The following is a 23084-nucleotide window of genomic DNA, read 5'->3' on the forward strand; positions in this document are numbered from 1 at the left end:
GCACTAGCTGAAGAGATTGACATAGTAATAAACTGATGTTAATTAGACACACTTTGAAATTCTCCATTTTGCTCCTCTTCATGCCCTGGCGGAGCTGGTGGCTTATTAAATCATTTGCTGCTCTTGGGTGATCTTCTTTTGAATCTTGGCCTGACCCTCCGGGCACAATTTATTTTTATTTCACAAAAATTTTACCAGCAAATTTTGCATTAGTTCAAGGGAATTATAAATCATTATTACATGGACAGACACTTCAAACATTTTGTTTAAAAGCTTTCTGCTCCATGAGGCATCAAACACTGATGACTGTTATCCATTTGCAAATATCCATTTATTAGCACACTGAAATTGCAATGATCATGTTTTGTGCATGGCCCACAAAAAATATATCTATGAAACGAATGCTTGAAAGCTTTTGTAATGTTTAAGATACTTCTTACTTTCACAGATAAATCACAATCACATACCTTTTTTCTGTATGTGCTAACAAGCTGGAAAATGTTCAATAATTCAAATCCATTTCTGCAGGGACTGCCTTTACTTCATCCAAACACTAATATGGAGGACTGCGTATCAGCTGGAAGCCATTGTTTTCCAAACTGAAAGTTTAGTGGTTTGATCTCCAATGTGTCTGTGATGTGTGGTATCCAGTGGATTCTTGTTTTCAGACAAAAGCTGTTGTCACATTTCTGACTTCTGACAATGTCTTGGTGTGGTTTGGTTAGTTGGTTTATTAGTAACTGGATAAAAACAGGAGTAAAACTGTTAAATATCTTGGTGCTACCAAAAGGAAGTAAAATGGACCTTAACATGTTGTAACATGATACTTTTATCATACAAATGTCATGGGTTAATGCAGAAGTGAGGACCCAAATGCAGACTGACAAGGCAGAAGGCAGACCGGTGCAGGAGCTAAGGTTTTAGCATGAACAGATGATGAACGTAGAGGAACCAGAGAACACACTACAATAACATGACACTACACTACACAGACAAGACATGACAGTGAACTGGCAAGATGGAAAAGAGACCAAGGATTATGTATATAAAGAGGGACTAACAAGGAAGAGGAGAAGTAAATGAGTTAATCAAACCAGGTGTATTAACGAACAGGAAGCAGAAAGCAAAACAGAATACACAAGAGGAAGAGCTACAAAATAAGACAAGGAAAACAGAAGTAAACATGACAAGACTTAAACCAAAATCCTTAGACCATAACAATAAATGTGAAGCGCAATGTCCTGGGGAACACAGACAGAAAAGTGGCACCCAATGTGCACCAATGGCCTCTTCAACCACCACCAAACATTCATACACCAGCAATGTCAACACTGGAGGCAAGGAGGGTGAAGTGTCTTCCCCAAGGACACAACAACAGGTTGACTGGGATGAAGAATGAATCAAACCGTCAACCACCCAATTACTGGCCAACATGCTCAACCACCTGATCCACTGCCGTTTATATTTTCAGCTTGAGTTGGACTGTACATTTAACTTGCACAGTGATTAGCATACGCATTAAAACTATTGTCAGGTAAAGTGGGTATCACTGTAACATGGCATTCACGCGAATGTCACATACCTCAAGCTTTTTGTATTTCAGACATTTCCCTTTTCTTTTCCCCCACCAGTAAATGATAACATCCCTACCCTACAGCTTCAACCAGCAAGTCCACAGAAGTCCTCTCAAAGACTGCTTTGAAAGGGCTTCAACAATGTGATGAAGAGTCTGCAGTGTTCATCCAGGCCTCAAACCTAGCAGATACCAATATGATGGCACCTGTAGGAAGCAACCACAAGGTACAAAGACACTCCACAACCAATACCAGTCAATGGGTCTGTTGCAAACATTCAAACAGCAGACACTTTCAAGCAGCAGCACTCTCTAATGCTCATTGGCAACCGTTACTGGTCGGCACTCTTTTGGCCGCATGACGAGGACCTACTCAAGATTAGGAGGGTGGTCAAAATATTATGGATAATTGTATGAAAAACAAAGGAAAAAAACACCCTACTTAAATAAGATGACAAACCCCTTTGCTGTACATAAACTAGTGAAAGACAATAGATTGGTAATAATGTGTTTACACTTTATAAATAGGACTGGTAAATATCAATAAGTAAAGAAGGGTAGAAGCTCTGATTAGACTTTGACTCTTAGAACTCAGTTATTATTCTCATTTAATTAAGTGGTATAGTCGACATGCTTTGAACCTTAGAATATGTAAGATTCAACAACAGTGCTGCTATTGTTAGGGGCTCAGCACTGCCATTGGCATGACCAGCAGACCAGAAAGAAGTCTTGGTATCAATTATGGTGGCATGATTAGTGTGGCTTTGTCTCGTCCTGCAGAACTACAGAATAAAGCCAGCTTGCTCAATTACTCTCCACCCAGAGGTAGCAAAGCCTTTTGATTTGCCCTGCCTTTTAAATGTCTACTATAATTCTAATATGTCTCATTATGTACAACTGCCTCGGTACTGGCCAGCAAATATTAAACACTGCAAGATCACAGGAGTATCCAGGATACTCAGACTTGATGCCCTACGTGCAATCAAAATGAGTTCAAATGCATCGGCAAAGAAACACACAATTATTCTAACATCCAATGTATGATTACTCTGAGAATAAGAAAGTGTCTAGCTGATTCAAGTCATTGCATTCAGTTGATCATTAACAAAAATATTTTTTTTTGCTGAAAATACAGTGCATTGTATGCAAACACTAATAATAATGTTAAAGCGCAAATGATTTTTCATGTATATATATATATATATAAAATATTATCAAACTACTACATATAACTGCTACATATGACAAAGGATCCTGAAATCTGTTTTGCCAGGAGTGAACCACGTAAAGTTGCACAATGAAGCATAAAAAGATGAATAAGAGGGAAAAGAGGAAGACGGAAGAAAGAAAAATAACATTCAGCTGCGTAGTGTTTGGAAAATATCTTAATAATGAATATTGGAGTGAAGCTTCACATTCATTGAAGCTGTGGGTATTCTTAAATATAATGTGCATAACGCATGAAAAGAAAAAGGGAATTTAGATCATATTGAAACGTATTCATTTATCAGTTTATTGGTTTTGCAGTTAAGCACAGCGCATTTCATTTGAGGATTTGGCAGTCACCCCTGCTGTGGTTTTGTGCTCTGAAGATATAAAAGTACTTGTCTGAAAAAATCATCTGACTCACTTTTTTAAAAGTTACTCCGCACTGGAAAAAAGACGTGAATGAATAACTGCAGTCTATTTATGCTGTTAATTCAGAGGATAAATGGTGTTAGTGCCCTGAATCTCTAAGTTGTCAGAAATTTGGCACCTTGTTGAGACACATGTTCACTCCTGGAATCACTGCAGCAAAATCAAACCTTGCCGTCTGTTTTATATTAGGATTCTGGTTTTAAAACCTTTCAACTGGTTCACTAAATTGCAATGCAGTTTTCCAGACCCCTGTATTGGTTCCTATAGTTAGGAATGTAATGGTGTGTGGTTTAAAATATACTGCCTCCCTAAAACATTGCAATCTGGTTCTGTTTTTTTGTTTTGTTTTTTTGTTACTGTCTCCCTTCTTAATCCTTTAGCAGCCTGCTCTACTGTTTGGTAAAACAAATTTCTCAGTGACTGCTATAGATTTTGTTGACGATTTGTGGAAATAAATCTACCTGGTGGAAATAAACCACCAACTGGTTTGGGTATGTATTGTATTGTATAGTGTTTATTATCTATTACAAGTTCAAATTTTGACCATTTTACTATTGTTTCTATATCATTAAGTGTTATCCCAAACATTTGTTAAAAACATAGTTTATTAATGTTATTGACCAAAAGAGGTAAAAAAAGAAAAAAAATTACCAAGAAACACTTTCTCTCTCTCTCTTTTTTTTTTTTTTCTCTTAGTGTAAAGGGTTAAACACCAGACAAAGGTAAGTTCAAATTCAGAGAAGGTAATGAGAATAATAAATAAAAGACTATGCATTAGGTGAAGAAAAAATAGACTTCTTGGGCACAGCCTCTGTAGATTTTGGGTAAATGCTGTGATTAAATGTACAACCTGAAAAATTAACTGTTCATTAAAAAATGACTACAGATTCAGATTAGCGATGTACACATTGTTAGAACATGTCTTCAGCTTTTGGTCCTGAGTAAAACCATTGCAAATAACACTGATTTAAAAGTCTTACAAACATGGGACTGAACTTGCAGGTTCTAACCTTCGCAGAGCGTCAACTCACACCTGATGCGTAGCAGCAGTGAGTGCAGTCCATGTAGCTGGATCCACAAGATCACGAAATCACACGATACATCTTATTGTCCATGATGAAAACAAAACAAAATAAACAAATAAATAAAAAACACTGAGATCTTCTGACTGATTAATGAAGTAATGTTTACATAGTTCAGCGATTGCAAAGCTGCATTGGAGCTTTTATTTTGAAATCTACTGGATGCTTTACACTGCTCCCATGTCTGATTTCTTCTCTGACCCTATCTGTACAGCTGAGCTTGATGCATTTTTGAAGCGTACTCCATCAAAAATACACCAGATGTCTAAATAGACCGTATGTTTAGCAGAGAGCCCTACAAGATGGTTAAATGTTTCTGACACGTGCCATGGCACAACTAGTAAGAGCCTAACCATTGACTAAAATGGCCGCAATTAGCTCTGGAGGCTGCAGCACAGTTGGAACGTGACAGACCTGGTGGAAATTGGCCTTTATGGTGCATCCTGTTATCTCTGAAATCTGAGTGTTTAAGAGTAGGTGACATCATTACCGGGTAGTTGGTGTTTGTGAGCATCTACAAAGGCCATACTAGAAAACTAGAAAACCACAAGCCTACTGTAAAAATCTACACAATGAGAACAGCAGCCAATTTTGGCGATTATGATAACCACACAGACTGATACGAGTTTTTGCGAACAAGCCCGCCTTAACGATGTAATTATCAAATAACTGAATAACAATAATGAACAATAACACACTTCTGTTTACACTAAAAACTTAACTGACAGAAAATTTTTATCAATAAGGATTTTAATAAAGACAACAATAGACTACAAGTGCTACTGGGCGCAGCCATCTTTAAATCTGGAATCTCTGGGTCCTCTGCAATTTGTAAGTTTGCTGTTTGGAAAAACGAGATCACTTCATCATTTCTGGCAAAAATTCCTCGTAATTCCGAGTTCCAAGTACATCTGGAATGCATGATAACTACTATATTATTAAAAACGACATTAACTAATATAGTATACATACTTTACAATGCCTCAGATTGCAGTATCAGATTGAATAACTGAAAGATTTTTTTTGTGGGTTTCTTATCCTAAAAGACAAGTGAATCTGTTTTGTTTATTTAATTTTATACCATGGTCTGGGTGAATACTTCATTCTGATTAGCTGGAGGGTATCCAATTAAAAGGTGATATTGGACACCTATAAAAGAAATTCTGGCCAAATAGACTTGTTGTAAATTATTGTGCTGACTAACGCAAGTTGGAAACCGTGGTAACAGAAGCTCAGACATCAGGCTGGAGACACGCCAGATCATGTCTGTGACGGTGCATCACTGTGAAAGCAGCTTGTAGGCTTATTGGGCTCCATCAGTCCAGGAGAGACAAGAATGGAGCAACATTTTGTCGTCCAACAACGTCCCAACCAGCAGTGGTCAGGGTCCACAAACATTAAATCATGGACATGGCAGTATCTTTATGAAATGTCACGATCAATGACAATGTTGCATTTAATTTTAAATAGGTCGTCGCCTGTCTATCTTTCTTGATTACCTTACTTACATACTTGATTCAGAGTGAATGGTGGACAACATTATAAAAACAATTTAGGATAGACTTACTTGCTTGATACACATTTAATGATCAGAGTGAATGGTGGATAATATTTCTTGCAATAAAAACGATTTAGGATACTATCTGTGGACTTTGACTGTTTGAAACAAAATGTGGCATCATCCTCTGGACACACACAAGCTGTAAGAGCTGCACCCGCCCTCTGAAATGATACTTTGTGTCACGTAAAATAAATGCGGTCAATCGAGCTGCAGGTTCTGTCTTAGAGCCAGTTACCTTGGCAACACGTCACAATGAAATAGTCCCCTCAGCCGATTCTTGTTAAAAACATTGAATTTTAATTGGAGATTTACGGTTCACACCTCCGCGTCGTCCATTAATTTATGATAATGGACACCTCGTAGGGCATTATCCCTTACTTATAATTTTATGTCTGTAAACTATACTGCCTGGCCCCCAAAAAGGTCACCACCAAAAAAATAAATAAAATAAAATAATAATCAAATAAAGGTCACACACTATTTTGTTGAATCACCTCTAGTGTTGATTGAAGCATACTTTTGCTGTGGAATTGTTTCAGGAAGCCTTTTTTTTTTTTTTTTTTACCAAGATTTTCTATTGATGGGAGAGTCCGACCACTGTTCAATGCCTTCTCTGGCACACCCCCAATATTCTCAATGTGGTTTTGGACCTTTATCAGCTACTGAGGATGATGATGATGATAAGGACGGTAGAAGCTGTGGCAAGCTGCACTGCTTTCACATCACTGATGTTCTGTTCTGAGTAAAGAAATGCAGTAAATCCAGCAAGTCTGGTCCAAATGAGCAAATTAGCAGTAAACATGCTAACAGTTAGCGGTGAACACGCTAGCTGTTTACAAAGTTATAATGAAGTGGTGAAAACAGCAATAACATAGCTGTTTTATTAATTGGTTATATGGTTGTGTTCACTGGTAACTTTTAACTTATCTTGGTTTTAATAATTTTAATTTAATTTTTGATTTATTTTGTGATTTTTTATATTTGTTGCTGCCTTTTACTACTGCTGAATGCTTTCGTTGCACCATCTGTAATGCTTTGAACGTTTTATGTAAAGCACTTTGAATTGTCTTGTACATGTAATCTGCTATACAAATAAACTTGCCTTGCCTTGCCTTGATTTCACATTTAAGGAAGCTCAAACATTAGTTGTGTGCATGATCGTATCTAGGCCAAAATGCCTGGGCCGATTTTTTGTCCCCAATCCGCCCCAGTCCGAGAGCAGTGATGTCCACTTGTAACTAGACGAAATGACAGAAATGGAATAAAGGAACAGGTGATTACATTTTGGATTTAGGATTTTTTTTTTTTTTTTATAGATTCCTTACTGTTTGGAGATTTGGATCATTTTTGCCAGTACAGCTCCTAACTCATCAGATAATGCCCAGAATCATTGGCAAAAAAATAAAAAATAAAAATAAAAACCAGAAAATAATGATTTTATTTCACCAAATGTTTATGTGATCGCCGATCACAATCATTCAGGATTTTCTTCTGATCGTATTTCTTCCACAAAGATGATTGTTCCCTACCTACTATCATTCCAGTTTTTAATAATGCATTGGACAATTCTCAACCTAATTATCTATCTATCTATCTATCTATCTATCTATCTATCTATCTATCTATCTATCTATCTGTCTATCTGTCTGTCTGTCTGTCTGTCTGTCTGTCTGTCTGTCTATCTATCTATCTATCTATCTATCTATCTATTTTAGTAGTTTAGATATTTTCTCTGCTTAGTCAGTGCCAATGATTTGTCCCTTACTCCAATAGGATTCTCACACCTATTTGCTTTGTTAAATCCAAGTGGCATTTTCTGTTCTTTTTTTTTTGGGGGGGGGGGGGGGGCAGTATAATTTAGTTAGTCTAAATCAGTGAATGCATCCAGTTTGAATTGTTTTGGGGTGAGGTACTTCCCTAATATCACACAGAATTGTCAGCTTGTTACACTATGTGGCAGAAAAGACAACTTTGTTACCAAGAGAAGCCAACCAGTAATAACATTCAATGACTGACATATTACTTGTGAGATACTACAGTTTTTTTTTTTTTTTTTGTTTTTTTTTGTCTTGTTTTTTTGTCACTATGCCAGATGAATGTATCAGTTCACTGAAGTGGATACATTTCAAGAGTCTGGACTCAGACCCCATACACTTTAGTTCATTGGTAAAAATGGTCTGATGTGTTGCAAACAACATGTGTAAAACAAGTGATACATAAACATTTATACACCACCGAAGGGAGCAGGAGATGTTAGAAGTTACTATCAATTACTATATGTTTCTCTAGCAAACATAAACAATCAATAACTTTTTCAGAGCATGCATGACTAAAATCCTCTTTAAGGATTTTATAATTTGTGTGTAAGAGTTAGTAAAGACCCACTACAATTAATTCTGGAATTCTTTGATGTTTGAAACCACTGCGAGTCTGCGAAGATGGTTCATTAAAGTTCTTCTTAACGGGCCTTCTTTCTCCTACATTTAAAATTCCATGGGGGTGATTTGACATATGCTATATTTATTCATGAAGTACAGACTACATATGTTGTTGGATCTAAGCGTTGAGACTTTGCTTATCATGAAGGTCAAAGAAGTGGAGGTACTCAATTCCACCTCCATGCTGATTTTAAATCTAAAGGAAAACATTGATACACATGCTGTCTAAAAGGTATTTTCACCCTCTTTTTCTCTTGTACCAGTGGCTCTTTTTTCTAGGGGTGTATATCGCTTCTTTTTCTAATTTTTTATTACATTTCTTGGTACATTAGGTAAAATACAGTTTAAGTATGAAACATTTTATATAGAATGATAAGTACAATTTTATGCAAAGTAATTTTATACAACCTGATATAGTTCTAAAAAAATCCTTTGAATGTTAGTTTTTCATTTTTAAAAACATTTTCTATACCACTACTTATTTCTATGAATATTACATTGATTAATTACCTTCACAAAAACATATTTTATAAAAGACCAAGGAACAACAACATAAGTTATAAAATCCAAGTACTTTTAAGACGTTAAATCTGATAATCCATATTAAACCACTCTGAAACAACAAGTTGTATTGACTGAGAAGAAAAAAATGGTGGGCATGTAGGCTTTCATAACCAGATCTGACTTAGGTGTCTCACGAGCCAACTGGCTGAAACACTGTTTGAAAGACTGGATTCTGCTAACTTGGTGCATGGCCAGCATGTGCTGGTATAGTGCGGGTATGAACCTACTCGTTGACACTTATACTCTGATGATGATGAGGAAATCTCACATTGACTATGTAAGGCAGGAAAGTCTGATGCTAGTCATTGAGGACCACTCTCCTGCAGGTTTTAAATGTTTCTCTGCTTCAGCCCACCTGATTCAAATAAAGTGGATCTCCTCAAAAGATTAAGGTCTGCTCAAGGCTGTTTATTGACCCATTCATTTGTGCTTTGTGCCTTAACCTCTTGAGGCCCAAGCAGTTTTTTACATGCATTTTTTTATTTCTCTTTGCTATTTGGGCTTGTTTTAACCCAATTACAACTAGGGTTGTAGTAAATATTTTATACAAATAAACTTGAAATTAATTGGCTAAATTGTTTGAATGTTGGTGGTTTTAAACTATCTTGTGTGGTTGGGAGTAACTAATATGCTGTATAATATATAGAAGATATGCAAGAGAGTTGTAAGGTAGCACAATGAAAGTTAGGCTGCTAAGGTTACATCAAAAAATCCCATACTCAAACACAGAACCAAATTCAATCAATTGGAGATGCAACTGTGTTCAAGACATTCAAATTTTATGGGTTCCTCCTTTGACCATGCATCGCTTTTCTACTTAATTTCACAAATATTGGCCATTTGTTCACATGAAGCAGGTACTTCTCCATGAGAACAAATTTAAATGGGAGCAATTCAAATTTGAAAAGAACAAAAACTGATATGGTTTATTAATAAAAGCAAAGCAAATAAAACTAAACTAACCAAGTCATGGAATTAAAATGAAATTTAGTCCGAGCTTAGTCAGAACTTATATTTTTCAAATATAATTGAACTACACCATTTACAGTAAGTGTTGTAAGTTCAGTTCCTTAGTCTTCCTCTTTTAGATGTAAACTGCCACTCTTCATTAAAGTGACAAAAACATAACCATCTTCTTCAAATACACTCATTACTGTATTGTTTACAGTTCACTGTGGAAATGAGTCCCAGTTGAACTGCTTAGAAGCCATAGGAGGTGACAAAAGAGACTTGGAAATTGGGTGGGTACGAGTTGGTGTGCTAGAATGGCAAAAGGGTGGAGTGACAGGCCACTTAGATGTGCTACTTCACTTTGTATTAGAGTGTACAATATCAGACACAGAGAGCCAAAGTGAGGCCAAATTTCAGGCAATGTTGGTCAGGCTTGGAGCGATGGATCACTTACCTAAGGAAATCAAAGTCAGTGGCAAAAGATCTGATCTGGAGTGGAGCCCAGCCGTCCAGAAAGGAAAGTGTGAAACCTGGATAAAGAGAGACGCTTATTGAAGAAATCCATTACCACTGGAGAAGCCAAAAAGCATGAAAGGAGCTGTCTTGTTAAATTGGCTGCTTGATAAAGCAGGTCTTTGGCTGGGAAGCCACTCACAGTCACCACTAGTGACATCAGAAAGAGGAAAGAGAGAGACCTTTATCGATACAGTGAAATGTTGAGTCACTGCAGTCCACCATCTATGTTTCCCTAAAAGAAAAACGATGACAGAAAAACATATTCCTAATGTATTAACTCATCAAATTTCACTTTTTGAAACATCAAATGTGTTTTCATGCTTACCGAATCAAAGCAATGTTTTTCTGAGCCAACAAAGGCTATCCAAAATTCTGAGTCATTAATCATTTTCAAGCTGGTCTTATGACTGTTCATTGTTCACAGTCCAAAATGTTTAAAATAAATCGTCAGAAATTCTACAATTAAAGTGCCCCCCCAAAAATCGACTTTCAAGTTTGATTTACCAGAACATTGAGGTTCTGTATGCATTCCAATAAGTTGACCACTCTACATGTCTTGGTAATCTTGCAAAACCTTTTGTTTTTATTTTCTTAATTGGAATATGTTATCTGAAATCTTTCAATCTTTTAGTACAGAATTTCAATGGAGGAGGGGTCCTAGGCTGGGGTATTTTGACCCCAGGGTGGATGGCTGTCTGGGGTGGCCTAGTCCCCCTAGCCTGGCAGAGTCCCTGTCATTGGGGTAAGTGGGTTGCAGGACCCCACACGTTCAAAGTAAGGGGGAACACGGAATCTACACTACATACAAGATATCAGTATTTTAAGACTTTTTCTACACAATGTTTTCAAAAGTTATAATACATGCTTAACCTGTTTTTGTTTGATATTGACTTAAAAAATATATATATTTTTTAAAGACAAAGGAAACAACCTACACCAACAGCTGTATTAATTTAAATATTCAACTTACTCCATGTCCATAAATCAGTCTCCAGTGCTGCACCACTACTGTAGCTGTGGAGGTCTGTGAATGTATGAATACATATTTTGCCAAATCTGTTAAACTGATTCTAATTGTGACAAATCAACTGCTGGAAAAATTACCTATACAAAGTACAAAAGATCCAACAGCCAATTTGGGTCAGTTGGAGACATTTGCTGTATTAGAGAAGATTTACAGCAAATTCAACATCATCTCAAAGGGAGTTGCATATTTGACTTTTCTATAGTGTACAAACTGGTAGTTATGGGTTACCTTTCATATTCATTTAGCAGAATGTCAACATGGTATCTAGTTTTATTCCATTCTGTTCAATCCTTGAGTGTAAATGCAGTACAGACAATAATCTGAACTTAACACCACATGACCATATAGCAATATAAGTATAACTGTAAAAGAAGATGTTTGCTGATGGGCCACTCACCTTATTCTGTTACTTGTAGGTTTATTTTTACAGATTAGAAGTTTGTTAAAACAACTCCAGAGGACGTGCACAGCAAAAATGATTTAACAAGCCAAAAGATCTGCTGAGCCGATTACCATTACCTACAGTAACTTTGCATTGACCTTCACAGTGTCTCCTGTGTACAGTAGCCATTTGATTTTGAAAGATTGGTTTTGGCAATGCCTCTTGTGGACCAAGGTGAGTGGCATCAGGTACGTTCGACCTGCAGTCTATGACCACTGACCCTTTAATCGTCTTGGCTCACTTAAGCTGCTGGTGGATCCCCCAGTAGATTTGTTTTTAATGCGCTGTGATTTTTTTTTCTCCTACAAAGCCCCCGTTTTTATCTTCTTCCTGCTGTGCAGCTGAAACCCCAACGAAGGCTGGGGCAAGCCTTAAATCCCTTACATCAGGACAAGCAGAAAAATGCAGCTTTACTGAGTCAGAAAAATTATATTAAAACTAAAATACGCTATTGTTTGCATGAACATTAAATCTTTATTAAAAGTGAAAGTTTTCCTTCTTATCACGTGGAAGTGGCAAAAAGACAAAATATTAGTTTTAAAAATGATTAGAAATTACTGATAAATATGGTGGAGTAAAATGATGGGGTTTTGTCTCTTCTAAAGGCTGGATACTACGCCGAGTGGCTAAAAAGGAATAGGAACATTCCTGAATAGCTTATTTTTAGTTAATGAATTCTGTCACTGTATATTCTATGAGTTTGTCTGTGCCTTGATTTTGACCGTAAAAAACAGTCGCTTAAGCAGCAATTTAGTGTTCAAAGATCACAGATAAGTCTTTAAACCTTATACAACTTAACAAGGACTCCCCCTTGTTGACCTCTAATCTAAATCTCTCTACTTGCTGTCCAGGGAAGCACAGCAAAACATTACAAGGAACAACCAAATAACAGAGATGAACACATATGTCATTGACACTGTGTTTTTTTTTTTTTATTTGACAATAATATGGATCAAATTTAAAGAATGACAAAGTTAGTCATAAAACAAGAATAAATACAACATAGCCCCCCAAAATTGCCAACAATACAGATTTCACAATTTTAGACAGAGTAAATAGTGACCTGAGATGTGTTCTTGTGTTTATGGTTCAGTTTTTTCCTCTGCAGATTACCCAAACCTAATAACCACCCAGTTTAAATATCCTGCTTCAGCGTTTCATAATGAATATTTTATAATTCCAACAGACCACCCAAAATTATTTTCCTGTTTACTTTAAATCAAAATTTAAGTAGACATACTGCTGAAAAAAAAAAAATCCTACAGTACTTGTTTGTATGTTGAAAATCAGTGTGAAGCCTTCTTTTCCCTATTTTTTTTATTGGTTCAACAGTTAAATTCTATTTGTAATAAACTTAACTTGAGAGTTGGCATTAACATAGGTATGCAGTTTCTCCCAGTTCCATGAAGAGAATGGTGTCATTCCCTCGAGTCCCCTGACTTGTGCAAAATAACCCTGACTTCATTTCTTTTGATTATGACTGTTAAAAAATGTTTATTGTAAAGCACCACACCTGCATCAGAGAGGGGACTCGAGATCTTGAGGGAAAGGCAGAACAAAAAGAGGTATTGTTGTCGGGTGTAGGTCAGCGCTTCTAGACTGCTGCTCCCCAGAACATTCCATGGTGTCACATAATACTGTTAGTCAGTTTCCTGTTGGAAGTGCCAGCCCAGAGAGATGGAGTGTGCTTGTAGACAGTAGTGAGTGTGTGTGTTTATCTACACTGTATATGTCAGTATGCATGTGTATTTATTTCAGTTTTCTTGCTATCATGTCTTGTCACCTTACACCCTATTCCCAGTTGTGAAGGCTTCTAATTATTTAAACAAAGGGACATTTAAAAAACAATAAATAAAAAGTACTATATTGCTCAAATGTGAATTACCAAAAATGTGTGTTTATGTGTCAGAACATTTGGAAAAAAGTATGATATGTCTCCTGTGCAGGGAAGTAGGTCTGCAGTTAAAATTTTTATAGAGATCTCTATAATATGCAGGAATACAGTCATGTGCAAAACACTGCCAAAGAAATAACTCACCTGCACTCCACTTGGAATTGTAAAAAAGAATGACTCCCGCTGGATGCCACCAATATAAAGGCCTTGGACATTAACCAGTGGCTCTACATTGTGCTTGGGTCAATACAAAACAGTAGACTGAATCAAGAAAAGTTTAAATGTTGAAGGGAAATATTTTGTGATCCCTAAGCTCATTAAAGAAAATAAATCATTTTGGAAGGTGAGACAAAAACTTGTACATCACAAAATCATTTAAACTATCTCTGTCTTTGTCACGGATTCCCAGTGTTACAGCACAGATTTCCTCAATGTAATTTACGTTATCTCTGACAGTCCCTAAAAATGCGGACTTATTGTACTAAAGTGCTTATGGATGCTAAAACAATTTTGTTATTCTAATACACAAAATAATTACGTGTATTTCTTGTATTTCCACAGCCATGAAAAGAAAAACATCACTAACAAAAATGTATATTTTCGGTGCAAAAAATGACAATAAGAAATGAGCCATTTGACAACTTCTCTTGGACACATCATTTTAACTCAGCTTTGCATCAAAATATGCACACCCACCTACCCACCCGCATGCGCGCGCGCGCACACACACACACACACACACACACACACACACATTTTTTGCAGTGAAGTCAGTAAAGGGGGGAAAAAAACAATAAAAATTAGTTAAATGAAAATGTCTAGATTATTTTTTAAGGGTCAGTATGGTGACAGAGGTTCTTCAAAATCATAACACTACACATATGAAAAATATTAAAAAAACAGAGAGTTAAAGCAAATAACAATGGTTATTTATTTACTGTGCATTAACATTTTGCTGGGGAATTTTGTGTCCCAGCATTTTGTGGATGTTAGTTTGATATGTACGTATCACTTCAGCATTGCTAGTGCCCTGATTTAGTTGACCGGGCAATGTGCTCCACCACTGCAAGTTAAACTGTTCAATGGATGGGTCAATAACACCTTTCAGACATGGACTTTCTAGCTCCCTAGATCCAAATCTTACTGAGAATCTACAAAGTACACTGTGGATTGTTTGCATGTACAAATTAAACCATAAGGGCCCCTCCCACTTAGGACTAAAGGGTCCACCATGAACATCACCATGACTTCTCAAGAGGTCCTGGATCCATGCCCCAACACGACAAAACAGTTTAAAAAGCATACATCAATGAAGATAAACTGTGTCACAAATGCTTCAAATCTTAATATTTCTCTTGTTGCCATGTCATCTTTCTCAAAATATTCTGACAGTGTTTGGCAGGAAGTGGTAAGGTACCAGCAATATTGTGAAACATTAGAATTTTTGTTGAATTTAGTTATTTATTATTTTTTCATGATTACTCAGTGGTCTTGCTCAGATTAAACAAGTTTCATTGTATAACATCTAGGTCAATGTATGATTAGAAATTAAATGTAATACTTTCATGAATAAGTTTAACCTGTAATCACATAAAAATAGAAATTGTTGTGTTTTTATTACTTGAGAAGGATTTTCCAATGAGAAACCATTGAGGGCGAATAAATACACAGAAAAAAAAATCCCTTATAGCGATGTATTTATTTTAAAATGCCTCAAAATGCATTGTGCTACACAGATTTAAAGTCAGCTGGAGTACACTAGCACCACAAGTTTAATATTTTCTGAGATAACCCGATCTGAGTAACAGATCAGCTAATTTGTGAAGCACTTCACGGGGAATATTAGTGTGCCAAGTTTAATATGCATTTGTTTATAAATCACAAAAGAGCAGACACTTCCCTGTATTGCCTGATTAACTGCAAATCATAACATTGTCCCCAAGCACGCCATGGGTAAACAGGGGAGCGACAAGCAACAAACGTTTATTTTCTTGTGCATATGCTCCAGAATTTAATTAGCCTTTTTTCTAACCCGTGAACCCAAAGCCTCACCCCTGCTGTAAGACGCAGAATTCATTAAGCTGTTTTCTGCCCTCAGATTTTCACACCACAGCTTTGAACATCTGCACCCTGTCATGTATCATCCCATTCATTTCTACTTAATTTGATCCTAATAAGTGCCTACATGAGAAGCCAGATGTTGCTGCTTCAACTGTGGCACTGAAAGTTTTGTTTTAGGGGAGTTATGCTCTGTGCCTGGTGGGCAGGGAGGTGCATCCAGGGCAGGAATGGACTTTTTGAAATCACTCATTAATATGTAGAATAGTTTTTGCAAATTCTTGTTTCCTCAATATTAGTTTTTACTTGTCAGTGCACACAGAAATCCATCAACATTTGACAAAGTCCCTCAGGATAAGCCTAAAAACTTGCTTTTCATTTTCATTAATTCCAAAAGACCTGTTTACAATAAATCCACAGAATATTTGTAAAGTTTTAGACAAGTCAGACGCTGTTTAAATGACACAACTTCAGCAATTCCTTCTGGGACAATAGTTTAAAATAATGGAATGTGTTTTCTTCTTCAGAGGGCACAGTGTAATCTTGGGGGAATCCATGTATGTTAGACTATGTTAGGAAGGCAGGATGCTGGGAGTAGATCTGATTATGTTCTGTGGTTGGAGAACCCCTGTAAACTTGACTGCTAATCAGCACCATATGCCAGCCCCTGGCCCCTCATTCTCATCTTGTCTGTTCAAGTGGCTCCTAGACATGGCTCCTGACATGCCCTGGATTCAGCCGCAGCAACTAGCAGCCTGGCATGCACTAATGAGAGAAGTGGTGTATGCTGAAGAATCTCATGCACCCCCAGAGATGCTGAGAAGGGCGAGCAGAGTAGCCAAAGGCTGTGCCACATGACCCTTCTGAGTGGGTCTCTTTACCTGTAGAGGGAGCAGTGGTGGTGCTGCCAGCACACCATTGGGACTGTGCCGTATCTGTGTCAGCTAAATATGATTATAGCTTGGATTTACTGGTGAAACAATTGCATTATGTGGAAAATGCTACTGTTGAAACATGTTTGATTTGGCACATTTGTTATTCTGAGTGAAGGGTGGTCTTGTATAGCTCAGTCATGGTGGATTCTTTTGCAGAAACCTGATTCCAGAAAGGGTCAATTTAACACTGAAACAGAGCAGTGGTGCACTCCTATCAGCCAAGCATCAAATCAGGTCAATCTAAATAACTCCCTTGATTATAATTTCTATAACCTTTGAGGTTGTGGGGGTCAAATGAGTCGTCTCGCTGTCGGATCACTATTACATGGGGGGAAGAAATCAAACTGGGATGCTTGAGAAAAAGCCCAGTTCTCTGGAGAGTCTAAGGAGGCATCTGCTCCTATTAAACACCAGGCCACAGCAGCACTCTAGCTATCGGACTTATCACTGTGTTCCACTTACTGACTTTGAAATATAGGAGAGCATCTCATACCCAGACATGCAGATAGGTACTCCCTCCACGAGCTGTTGTTGCTTAGGACAATATACTGACAAGATAACACTATGTGATGACTCTGCAGTATTCTGATAATGTGATAAACTACAGCAGCGGGATCTAAGAAGCCCTGATTGATAGCTGTGATAGAGCCTTCTGTCTACTCGTGGAGCTGTTTGTACTGAATCCCAGTCTGGGGCCACCGCTGCTTCTCTCATGCACTGTTGTCATTCAAAGTGACTGCAGCTTAGTGTATCTGTCAGCTGGCTGGTTTTTCATTGTTTTACATGCTTCCAGAGTATGCCTGTGAGAGAGAGTGAGAGCGTGCAGGCCCCTCAGGCAAACATCATGTCAGCCAGCTTTGTTCTACAGGATGCTGGGACTCCCTGCACTGCTGCTTGGCTCCTCTGCTAACTGGGGAAGTCGAGGAGATTAAATGTAACATCCTGAATCTCATACTTCTTAATGCTTTGTGACATCTACACTCTGCTGAGACTGACTGCACAAAGGAACAGTGACAAAACAAACAAAGCCTCTTTGAAAGAGGTTCTGTGCCACAAGACATGTATACATCATTCACAATAATGTTGTCTGACAGAGGTGGGAATTTCTACAATGCTACCTTTAATAAATCAAGTCCTCAGTAAAATGCATTCTTGCAGGAGGATTCTGCAGAATGATTTTAAATAGACAAATAGTTTAGCTGAAAAATACTGCATTTACCAGATACATAGTCTTGTTTTGACATGGCTTGCAATAGTATATTAATGAAGGACTTGATACTGTATTATGAATTATTGAAGACAAGACCACAGTCAGTCAGTCCAGTCAACCCTGGATCTCTGACATAGGGGGGGTTGCACCCCATGGGGGGAAGTCCAAAGCCCAGCTTTGTTGGAGACTACAGTTGTTGAATTTTTGTAAACAAGCTATAAAACTGAATAATGTTGAGAGCTGAGTTCCTGTTAATGCTTTGTCAGTTATTCTACAATGCTGTTTTGCACACTTCCCAAAATAAATAAAAATATATATATAAAAAAAAAACCTGGGCAACTGTAACAGCAACACATAAAACAAATATGTGAACAAAACTATGATAGAGATGTGCGTAGGAGGTTCTTTATTGTGGTGGTCACAGAAGGAAAGAAAAGGAGAGATGACAGATGTGAAAAATATAACTGTCTGAAATGGTCATTATTATTTCATACACATGCCTTTTCTTAGCTTGAAAAATTTAAGCTGCAGTGGCAGCATCAACACTGCACATGTCAAAAGAAAGCCCAGGGACCACAGATGATTTAAGTGGGAGAGGAGAGCATATGCAAAAACCACATGTGTAACAGCCATCAGTAAACAGTGAATATGTGGTAAACTTGGCAGGACAGTAACATATTTTAGAGCACAGCCAGGGGGTTAAATACTAAAGAGAACTAGCTTGTTTTTTATTATGTCAGGTTGATGATTAGACAATGTGAGTAACTTTCTGATTATTATAAACCATCACAGGATATTGCAATAACTTTAAAATGTTGTTTGAGACTTCAGTAAACCTTTTATTACTTGTCTTATGTAGACTTAAACATAAAGAACTGAGCATGATGAATTGAAGCTTTGTAAAAGAAAGCATTTCATCATGCCCGTCCTCAAGTTTCTCACAAGGCTGAATATTCATCATTTCAACCAAAGAGCAGGCCACTATAAATGGTGCTCTTAACTGATCTTTTCATTAAATTTTTTTTTATATATATTTCAACACCACTTCCCCCCTCCCCACCTCAGCTACAGGCTGAACCAAAACAATCAATTTATTCCTGCTACTGAGTGTGAAGCATTGATAAAAATGAAAAAAAAAAAAAAAAAGTTTTCTTGCTAACATATTGAGCAAATCTTAGTTTGACCATAACAGTTGAATCTACAAATGGTGGTTTAATTCAAAGCACACACTTTAAATCATACATTATGCTAATAAGCAGATATTTTTTCCAAACAAGAAATTTCAACAAGCCTTAAAAATTTAAGTCTTGAGTTCTGAAACCCCACTGCCTAATTATACATGCTTATTGGTGAAGCAACGTTGCTGCATCTTTTGGTCACCAACCAATAAACAAATTTGCGTATACTGCTGTATTCTTTAGTCATTAGTTTACAGGCTATCTGTACATAAAAAATAAACAAGAAACCTTCTTCTTGCCTATGTAGGATCCTAACAGTGGTGCTGCCTTTGATCTGTGGTCCTTGATCTATTGGGCTCCTGGTGTCATATTGCCCTGTGATGTGGTGGATTAATTAGGTGGAACGGGTATTTATCCCTTAAAATCATAATACTAATTTACCCAATGCAATGCGGTGACTCTGTGGGTGGCAGCAGTGGGTCCAGCTTCTATTAAAAATGCTTAGCCTTCACATCGTCTGATGAGCGCCAGCACTGAATGGACCACAAATCAGTGGAGATATTCAGCACGCAGAGATGCCAATTATTATAAAGAATCAATTATATCAATATCTACATTAATTTATGCCTGTTTGTTTTAGAGCATGTCCTGTAGACATGTTTATATTTATCATTTGGTAGAACAGAAAGGGCAAAAGAAATTACTTTAATAACGTTTTCATTTAAACAAAACAATAATTAAGATTTCACTTTGTATCAGATTCTTAAAAAGAGATTGGGCTAGAGCAAAACGCAGACAGTGGGGTAGAGAAGAGAGAAATTGTGATGGAGGGATTCAATGGAAGGTGGTGGCAACTAGTCTGTTATTGAATTAGTCAAATGTAAGAAAACACAAAAATGTAATGAAATTGCAGCAATAAAAAAAAAGGCAGCAGGTAAAGGACACAGTGAGAAAGAGAGGAATTGGTAGAATGAGAGAGACTCTGCAAACAAGAGCTGCCAAACCTTACAATAAAATCTTTCCTTGGTTCTTTGTGTTCAAACCAAAGATAGTGTACATTGTCCATCCCTGTGTACAATTCTACAGTGCAGGGCCCCTGGTTCCTTGGGCTGAATGCAGCCTGTTCTTGTGCTCTGGCCTGTGAATGCTATCTCAGAGCAGCAGTACCGAGAATGCTGCCTATTCCCACACCCAGCAAATGCCACCAGGGGATAAGGAACACACAATTGATAGAAAGTGTATTCTTTTTCACAGGTTCCCACCATCATGTCACTAACTGTTTCCGGTACCTTATCAAAGAACAAATGTCTTTGAAAACAGGGAAACAAAGCACTGGGCTGCATTGTTGCCTGCTTTTTGACAGTGATAATCTGGGTTTTCCATCACTGAACAAAGTAACCTCTGCCTAACATTCTTGCTGACAGAGCTGTGCAGGGAGCCGGCCATGGCCATCTGCTCTTGTCTGTTACACACAGCAGCGGACAGGCATGGGGCAGTACATACATGGTTACCTCTGTATAATCTGATTTCCCAACTTTAATATGTGAAGTTACTTTTTGCAGAGATTTTTTTTTCCTTTGACACAGTATATTCTCTAAAATCACTAATATGCACTGTATGTGAATGTGTTGATGGGGTGACTAATTTAGTTTTTAGATAATCTTAAATATGTTAAATCTCGTTATTGTATGATAGTTGATTGATAATTTCAGTCTTTTTTAAAAAAAAATACCATTAACACTGCCCACTACCCCTTTCTTTCATGCTTAGTCCCACAGTAGAGTACCATCTACTGGCTATTCATGGTACTGCAGGCACAACCAACATGCATTTTGACAGATGTCATCTGTTCTTCAAGGTCCTTGGCTACATCTTCAGGGAAACACAAGGAGGATGACCACATTATTTGCAACCTTTTATAGAAGCATATTCTGTGAAAGTGGTTTTGGAATATGACATTCTGTTTAAATTTTAATACTAGAGCAAATATGAATGCAAAAGTACAATTTGCTTTGTGACTGAATTTCTCTGTTGCTTTATGAATCATATATAAACACTTCAAGATCCAGTTAAAGCCACAAAAAATTACTTCTCTATGTGCCACAAAAGCTGCTGTAAGTTTGCTGAGTTATTTGTAACAGTGCTTTTGTTGAATAGCAAAAAGGAAAATGAACTGTATTTCTGTTGTTGTACTGGAGTTTTTCAAGGTCCCCAAAATGACATTATGAACTTTTCAAAAACATTTTTTGGCAACAGTAAGAAAAAAATGGATAAATAAACATGGACTTTGCTTGCAGGCAGATAGGCTGCTCTCCAGTATGAGAAGCATAAACACATTTATCATTACAGTTAAGCCACGACATAGACACTTATTTACGTGTTTTTATGTATGCACCAGAGTGACAGTTTTACTTTTTCCCACTTCCAGTAAGAATAAATTCTATTCTATTCTATTCTAATATTTTGTGTAATAAGTTTAACATGATGTGCCTGCGATTACGTGTGATTTATTGCTTTAAATGTGGTTGTCTTTATTATAATTATGTCCATAAAGAGGAGATTTTGCTATGTTCACTCGCACTCATTTTGCTGAATATGAAACACATACTAATAACACTTGTGTTGTCTGTCTGTTGAATTAAGGAGGTGACAACCTGTTTCTGAAACCAGGAAGTCGATATCATCTGCACTAAAAGATGAATAGATCAGTAGAGGTGTCACTATCTTTCCTGGCTCATGGCACACAGACCAATGATAATTACTCACAAGATGACAGCCACCGAGAAAAAAATAAATAAATAAAATAAAGCAAAATCTTTTCTTGTGATTTTCTAAACCAAATGGATTGCAAATCAGAGAAAAGATGAACTGCTGTCCTTATAATAACTTAAATTACCTTTTCTATTTTAAATTATTTAATCCATTTGAATTAAAAAATACCAACACCTATTTGCCAATTTCTATAACTTCCTAAAGTGCAAAAAAAATCTGCACTGAAAAAACTGTAGATATGTTCCCTATTCCCACCTCTTACACCGTGAAACTGATGTGACACAGAATTCACAATGTGTAAGATTTTCCTGCCTCCCGTGATGCCTGTGAGAGGGAGCCAAGAAGAGGAGCAGTTTGCAAAAAGAAAAAAAACAACAATGTTTTACACAAAGTAAAATCAATAAGCTCTCTGAAATATATATTAGAAAATTTTCAGAATGTCAAATCTTTACTCCTTATAGTGATTAAATTTTACCACAGACCAGTACACATCAACCAATTTATGCTTTAAAAGGATAAATCTCACTCTGGCTCATGGTCACACAAATGTCTTTCTTTTTGTCCACCATTTAAGCATTCTGTTCAGATCTGTTGATGCGCTAAAGGAGGGTAGTGAAAACACACAGACATTTTTCCATTGTGCCCCTGCACTGTTTTTGGTATCCACTGAGCCTCGGTGTGGGCTGCTCTGCATCCTCAGTGCCCGAAGGCTGTTTTCCTCATCATATTAATGAGGGAGCTATGCTCCAAGCTGGGCTACAGAGCCGCCGCCTATGCTCAAGGAGCAGTCCTATTTACACTGTACCTATACTAATCTGACAGCCTTGATCAAGGAACAGAAAATAAAACCCCTAAGGCCTCTATTGATCAACCTTGAGTCTTACTCTAACACTGTTGTGAGGGGCTGGTTAGCCATTACAAATGTTAGTGTGTTCAATGAATTATTTCATCAGAAAAGCAAGCTGCATTAAGTATTTATTTTGAAGTAAACTATTTCAAAGGGGTGTCCATACGCTATCATCCCCGTTGAGATCAGGGTCCAACAGTACAGCCAATTCTTTGTTTATATCTACTGTTCGGGCTGAGTAAGTCGAAGCATAGTTAAGAAGGATGTCAATAGCAGGAAGTGTCCTCCAGTCTTTTAGGCTATATGGTGGGATTCGCCAAAGAGCAGTCTCAGTCCTCAGACTGGATGATCATGTAACTACAATCTCTGGAAAATAAACAGGCTTCTATTATTTATGT

Source organism: Melanotaenia boesemani, chromosome 1, assembly GCF_017639745.1.
Source record: "Melanotaenia boesemani isolate fMelBoe1 chromosome 1, fMelBoe1.pri, whole genome shotgun sequence".
Lineage (NCBI taxonomy): Eukaryota > Metazoa > Chordata > Actinopteri > Atheriniformes > Melanotaeniidae > Melanotaenia > Melanotaenia boesemani.